Consider the following 7,662-nt stretch of genomic DNA (forward strand, 5'->3'; position numbering starts at 1 on the left):
CGCTGCCAGCTAGCTGTGGCACATTAGCCCCCTTCACGCTGAGTTCTCGCCGCCAGCCCCAGTCCTCTCTCTGCACTCTGACCGAAGCCCGAGCCTCAGCTCCCAGCACCGCCCGACCCGGCGGGCGAGCAGACAAGCCTCTCGGGCTGGTGAGTGCCGCTCGGCACCAATCCTCTGTGTGGGGATCTCTCCACTTGGCCCTACCCAGGTATGTGGGGAGTTTCTTGCCTTTTGGGAGGTCTGGGGTCTTCTGCCAGCGTTCAGTAGGTGTCCTGTAGGAGTTGTTCCATGTGTAGCTGTATTTCTGGTGTATCCGTGGGGAGGAAGGTGATCTCCGGGTCTTACTCTTCCGCCACCTTACCCGGAAGTCACTTCTGTATATCTTCTTTGGAGAAATGTCTATTTAGGTCTTCTGCCCATTTTTGGATTGGGTTGCTGTTTTTCTGATATTGAGCTGCTTGTAAATTTTGGAGATTAATCCTTTGTCATTTGCTTCATTTGCAAATATTTTCTCCCATTCTGAGGGTTGTCTTTTCGGCTTGTTTATTGTCTACTTTGCTGTGCAAAAGCTTTTTAAGTTTCATTAGTTCCCATTTGTATATTTTTTATTTCCATTTCTCTAGGAGGTGGGTCAAAAAGGATCTTGCTGTGATTTATGTCATAGAGTGTTTTGCCTATGCTTTCCTCTAAGAGTTTGATAGTGTCCGGCCTTATATTTAGGTCTTTAATCCATTTTCAGTTTATTTTTGTGTACAGTGTTAAGGAGTGTTCTAATTTCATTCTTTTACATGTAGCTGTCCAGTTTTCCCAGCACCACTTATTGAAGAGGCTGTCTTTTCTCCACTGTATACAAGGTGACCATATGTGCATGGGTTTACCTCAGGGCTTTTTATCCTGTTCCATTGACCTATATTTCTGTTTCTGTGCCAGTACCATACTGGCTTGACTACGGTATCTTTGTAGTATAGTCTGAAATCAGGGAGCCTGATTCCTCCAGCTCTGTTTTTCTTTAGCAACATTGTTTTGGCTATTTGGGGTCTTTGTTTTTCCATAAAAATTGTGAAATTTTTTGTTCTACTTCTGTGAAAATTGCCAGTGGTAGTTTGAGAGGGACTGCATTTAATCTGTAGATTGCTTTGGGTAGTAGAGTCAGTTTCACAATGTTGATTCATCCAATCCAATAACATGGTATAACTCTCCATCTATGTGTATCATCTTTAACTTCTTTCATCAGTGTCTTATAATTTTCTGCATGCAGGTTTTTTGTCTGGTTAGGTAGGTTTATTACTGGATATTTTATTCTTTTTGTTGCAATGGTAAATGGGAGTGTTTTTTTAATTTCACTTTCAGATTTTTCATCATTAGTGTATAGGAATGCAAGGGATTTCTGTGCATTAATTTTGTATTCTTCTACTTTACCAAATTCATTGACTAGCACTAGTAGTTTTCTGATAGCATCTTTAGGATTCTCTATATATAGTATCATGTCATCTGCAAACAGTGACAGCTTTACTTCTTCTTTTCCGATTTGGATTCCTTTCATTTCTTTTACTTCTCTGATTGCTGGGGCTAAAACCTCCAAAACTATGTTGAATACTAGTGGTGACAATAGGAAACCTTGTCTTCTTCCTGATCTTAGTGGAAATGGTTTCAGTTTTTCACCATTGAGGATGATATTGGCTGTGGGTTTCTCATATATGACCTTTATTATGTTGAGGAAAGTTCCCTCTATGCCTACTTTCTGGAGGGATTTTATCATAAATGGGTGTTGAATTTTTTCGAAAGCTTTCTCTGCATCAATAGATGATCATACGGTTTTTCTCCTTCAGTTTTTTAATATGGTATATCACATTGATTGATTTGTGTAAATTGAACAATCCTTGAATCCCTGGGATAAACCCCACTTGATCATGGTGTATGATCCTTTTAATGTGTATTGGATTCTGTTTGCTAGTATTTTGTTGAGGATTTTTGCAACTATGCTCATCAGTGATATTGGCCTGTAGTTATCTTTCTTTGTGACAACTTTGTCTGGTTTTGGTATCGGGGTGATGGTGGCCTTGTACAATGAGTTTGGGAGTGTTCCTCCCTCTGCTATATTTTGGAAGTTTTTGACAAGGATAGGTGTTAGATCTTCTCTAAATGTTTGATAGAATTCACCTGTGAAGCCATCTCATCCTTGGCTTTTGTTTGTTGGAAGATTTTTAATCACAGTTTCCATTTCAGTGCTTGTGATTGATCTGTTCATATTTTCTAACTCTTCCTGGTTCAGTTGCGGAAGGTTGTGCATTTTTAAGAATTTGTCCATTTCTTTTAGGTTGTCCATTTTATTGGCATATAGTTGCTTATAGTAATCTCTCATGATCCTTTGTATATCTGCAGTGTCAGTTGTTACTTCTCCTTTTTCATTTCTACTTCTATAGATTTCAGTATTCACCCTTTTATTCCTGATGAGTCTGGCTAAAGGTTTATCAATTTTGTTTATCTTCTCAAAGAAACGGCTTTTAATTTTAGTGTTCATTGTTATTGTTTCCTTCCTTTCTTTTTCATTTATTTCTGATATTTGTGATTTCTTTCCTTCTGCTAACTTTGGTGTTTTTTTGGACTACTTTCTCTATTTGCTTTAGTTGTAAGATTAGGTTGTGTATTTGAGATGTTTCTTGTTGCTTAAGGTAAGATTGCACTGGTATAAACTTCCCTCTTAGAACTGCTTTTGCTGCATCCCATAGGTTTTGGGTCATCGTGTTTTCATTATCATTTGTTTCCAGGTATTTTTTGATTTCCTCTTTGTTTTTTTTCAGTGATCTCTTGGTTATTAAGTAGTGTATTGTTTAGCCTCCACGTGTTTGTATTTTATACAGATTTTTTCCTGTAATGGATATCTAATCTAATAGTGTTGTGGTCAGAAAAGATACTTGATATGATTTCAATTTTCTTAAATTTTCGAAGGCTTGATTTGTGACCCAAGATGTGATCTATCCTGGAGAATGTTCCATGATCACTTGAGAGGAATGTGTATTCTGTTGTTTTTGGATGGAATGTCCTACAAATATCAATTAAGTCCATGTCGTTTAATGTACTATTTAAAGCTTGTGTTTCCTTATTTATGTTCATTTTGGATGATCTGTCCATTGGTGAAAGTGGGGTGTTAAAGTCCCCTGCTATGATTGTGTTACGATCGATTTCCTCTTTTATGGCTGTTATTATTTGCCTTATGTATTGAGGTGCTCCTATGTTGGGTGCATAAATATTTACAATTGTTATATATTCTTTTGGGGTTGATCCCTTGATCATTATGTAGTGCCTTCTTTGTCTCTTGTAATAGACTTTGTTTTAAAGTCTATTTTGTCTGATATGTAAATGACTACTCCAGCTTTCTTTTGATTTCCATTTGCATGGAATATCTTTTTTCCATCCCCTCACTTTCAGTCTGTATGTGTCCCTAGGTCTGAATTGGTTCTCTTGTAGACAGCATATATACGAGCACTGTTTTTGTATCCATTCAGCCAATCTATATCTTTTGGTGGGAGCATTTATTCCATTTACATTTAAGGTAATTATTGAGATGTATGTTCCTATTACCATTTTCTTAACTGTTTTGGGTTTTTTATTATAGGTCTTTTCCTTCTCTTGTGTTTCCTGCCTAGAGAACTTCTTTTAGCATTTGTTGTAGAGCTGGTTTTTTGGTGCTGAATTCTCTTAGCTTTTGTGTGTCTGTAAAGGTTTTAATTTCTCCGTCAAATCTGAATAAGATCCTTGCTGGGTAGAGTAATCTTGGTTGTAGGTTTTTCTCCTACATCACTTTAAATATGTCCTGCCACTACCTTCTGGCTTGCAGAGTTTCTGCCGAAAGATCAGCTGTTAACCTTATGGGAATTCCCTTGTGTGTGATTTTTTGTTATTCCCTTGCTGTTGTTAATATTTTTTCTTTGTATTTAATATTTGATAGTTTGATTAATATGTGTCTTGGCGTGTTTATCCATGGATTCATCCTGTATGGGGCTCTCTGTGCTTCCTAGACTTGATTAACTCTTTCCTTTACCATATTAGGTCAGTTGTCAACTATAATCTCTTCAAATATATTCTGTCCCTTTCTTTTTCTCTTCTTCTTCTGGGACCCCTATGATTCGAATGTTGGTGTGTTTAATGTTGTCCCAGAGGTCTCTGAGACTGTCCTCAGTTCTTTTCATTCTCTTTTCTTTATTCTGCTCTGCAGTAGTTATTTCCACTATTTTATCTTCCAGGTCACGTAGCCATTCTTCTCCCTTGGTTATTCTGCTATTAATCCCTTTTAGGGGATTTTTAATTTCATTTATTGTGTTCTTCATGACTGTTTGTTTGCTCTTTAGTTCTTCTAGGTCCTTGTTAAACGTTTCTTGTATTTTCTCCATTCTATTTCCAAGATTTTGGATCATCTTTACTATCATTATTCTGAATACTTTTTCTGGTAGATTGCCTATTTCCTCTTCATTTGTTAGGTCTGGCTGGTTTTTGCCTTGCTCCTTCATCTGTTGTGTGTTTCTCTGTCTTCTTGTCTCCCTTAACTTATTGTGTTTGGGGTCTCCTTTTTGCAGACTGCAGGTTCATAGTTCCCTTTGTTTTTGGTGTCTATCCCCAGTGGCTAATATTGGTTCAGTGGGTTGCATCAGCTTCTTAGTGGAGGGGACTAGTGCCTCTGTTCTGCTGGATGAGGCTGAATCTTGTCTTTCTGGTGGGCGGGTCCATGTCTGGTGGTGTGTTTTGGGGTGTCTGTGGCCTTATTATGATTTTAGGCAGCCTCTCTGCTAATGGATGGGGTTGTGTTCCTATCTTGCTAGTTGTTTGTCATATGGTGTCCAGCACTGTAGCTTGCTGGTCGTTGAGTGCAGCTGGGTCTTGGTGTTGAGATGAAGATCTCTGGGAGATTTTCACCATTTGATATTATGTGGAGCTGGGAGGTCTCTTGTGGAACAGTGTCCTGAACTTGGCTCTCTCACCTCAGTGGCACAGCCCTGATGCCTGGCTGGAGCATCGAGAGCCTGTCATCCACACAGCTCAGAATAAAAGGGAGAAAAAAAAGAAAGAAGACGATAAAATAAAGTTTTTAAAATAAAAAATAATAAAGCAAAAATTTTTTTAAATTAATAAAAAAGAAAAACTGAGATACTGAACCCTAGGACAAATGGTAAAAGCAAAGCTATACAGATAAAATCACATGGAAGCATGCACATGCACACTCAGAAAAACAGAAAAAGGGATATATGTATATATATTGTTGCTCCCATAATCCACCTCCTCAGTTTGGGGTGTTTCGTTGTCTATTCAGGTATGCCACCGATTCAGGTTACATCAAGTTGATTTTGGAGATTTTATCCGCTGCTCCTGAGGCTGCTGGGAGAGGTTTCCCTTTCTCTTCTTTGTTCTCACAGCTCCAGGGGTTCAGCTTTGGATTTTGACCCGCCTCTGAGTGTAGGTCGCCTGAGGGTGTTTGGTCTTCGCTCAGACAGGACGGGGTTAAAGGAGCAGATGATTCGGGGGCTCTGGCTCACTCAGGCCAGGGGGAGGGAGGGGTACAGAGTGTGGGGTGCACCTGCGGTGGCAGCGGTCGGCGTGACTTTGCACCAGCCTGAGGCGTGCTGTGTTTTCTCCCTGGGAAGTTGTCCCTGGATCACGGGACCCTGGCAGTGGTGGGCTGCACAGGCTTCTGGGAGGGTAGGTGTGGATAGTGACCTGTGCTTGCACATAGGCTTCTTGGTGACTGCAGCAGCAACCTTAGCGTCTCATGCCCATCTCTGGCGCCCGCACTGATAGCCGTGGCTCGTGCCCTTCTCTGGAGCTCCTTTAAGAGGTGCTCTTAATCCCCTCTTCTCGTGCAGCGGGAATCAAAGAGGCAAGAAAAAGTCTCTTGCCTCTTCGGCAGCTCCAGACTTTTTCCCGGACTCCCTCCTGGCTAGCTGCGGTGCACTAGCCCCCTTCAGGCTGTGTTCATGCAGCCAACCCCAGTCCTCTCCCTGTTATCTGACCTCCGAAGCCCAAGCCTCAGCTCCAGCCCCCACCTGCCCCGGCGGGTGAGCAGACAAGCCTTTCGGGCTGGTGGGTGCTGGTCGGCACCGATCCTCTTTGCGGGAATCTCTCTGCTTTGCCCTCCGCACCCCTGTTGCTGCACTCTCCTCCGTGGTTCAGAAGCTTCCCCCCTCCGCCACCCGCAGTCTCTGCCCACGAAGGATCTTCCTAGTGTGTGGAAACCTTTTCCAGGTATGTGGGGATTTTCTTGCCTTTTGCAATGTCTGTGGTCTTCTGCCAGTGTTCAGTAGGTGTTCTGTAGGAGTTTTTCCACACGTAGATGTATTTCTGATGTATTTCTGGGGAGGAAGGTGATCTCCGCGTCTTACTCTTCCACCATCTTGAAGCTCCTCCCATTCTATAACCATTCAGTTTTTCACTTTCAGTACAGTATTCAATAAAGTACATGAGATATTCAACACTTTATTATAAAATAGGCTTTGTGTTAGATGATTTTACCCATCTGTAGGCTAAAGTAACTGTTCTGATCACATTTAAGGTAAGCTAGGTTAAGCTATAATGTTCAGTAAGTTAGGTATATTAAATTCATTTTCAACTTAACAATATTTTCAACTTACACTGGGTTTACTGGGACATAATATGTTCGTGGCTATTGCTACAAATTACCAAACTGTTCTCCTAAGGCATTATACCAATCTTCACTGCTACTAGAGACAGCAAGTGTGTCATTTTCAACAGAAACTCATCAGCACTGTTAACATTTTTTTTAAACAAATGCCAGTTGAGTTAGCTCACAATAGTCCCTGAAGAGAAGCTACGGATTTAAATACACATGCTCCCTGGGGATCTTATTCTTCCTCCAGGTACTTCCTTTAGTATCTAAGATGATGCTATCAGATCCTGAAGGTCAGAGTTAAAATGGGACACTTATATGTTTGAATAGTCCTCCTAGAGCTAAAGGCAGGAGAAGGCTTTTCCACTGAGGTTTAAGTTTTCTCTGTGGGATAACCTGGCTCTTATGTTCTATGAGAAGGAAGAAGAAGGGGTGAACAGGTTACTTTACCAATCCTTACTATCTCCTCCTCCCTAACTCTGAGAGGCAGCACACTCCTCCTCAGGAGCTGGCTCTCTCCTCTCCTCACTGTTCCCTCCACAGCCTTCTCCATGCCCTCAGTAGCCCCTACTCCCAGCCCAGACACTTCCTCCTTAGCCAGGTCTTCCCTGATTCCTGCCTGGAAGATAGAACTTCCCCCACCTCCCTCCTTGCTGGGGCAGGCCTTACCTGAGACCCTTTGTTCTAGGAATGGTGAACTTGCCTTTTCACCTAAACTTTCCCTCTCAGATCGTAGAGGCCAGGACCTGCCCTTGACTTCCTACTGTCCCCAGCAGTGACACATGCCTGGTTCATGATAGACGCTCAACAGATACCTGCATGGTCCAATAAGGCAGAAGAGTCAAAAAGAGGATAAATACTCTGGAAGATTGATAATCGATTAGAAGTCATGGTCACCAGCTTGATGTGATCCTTGGCAATCTGGCCCTTCAGGAATCCCTGATGAATTCAAGATTCCTGATTTCCCCTCTTGCAGAAGGTAAGAGACATTAGCGTGTCTTGTGTATTTTTCCCACATATTCCTAATCACTCTTTTCTTTTTATTT

This window comes from Mesoplodon bidens (genome assembly GCF_964165515.1).
Source record: "Mesoplodon bidens genome assembly, chromosome: X".
Classification (NCBI taxonomy): domain Eukaryota; kingdom Metazoa; phylum Chordata; class Mammalia; order Artiodactyla; family Ziphiidae; genus Mesoplodon; species Mesoplodon bidens.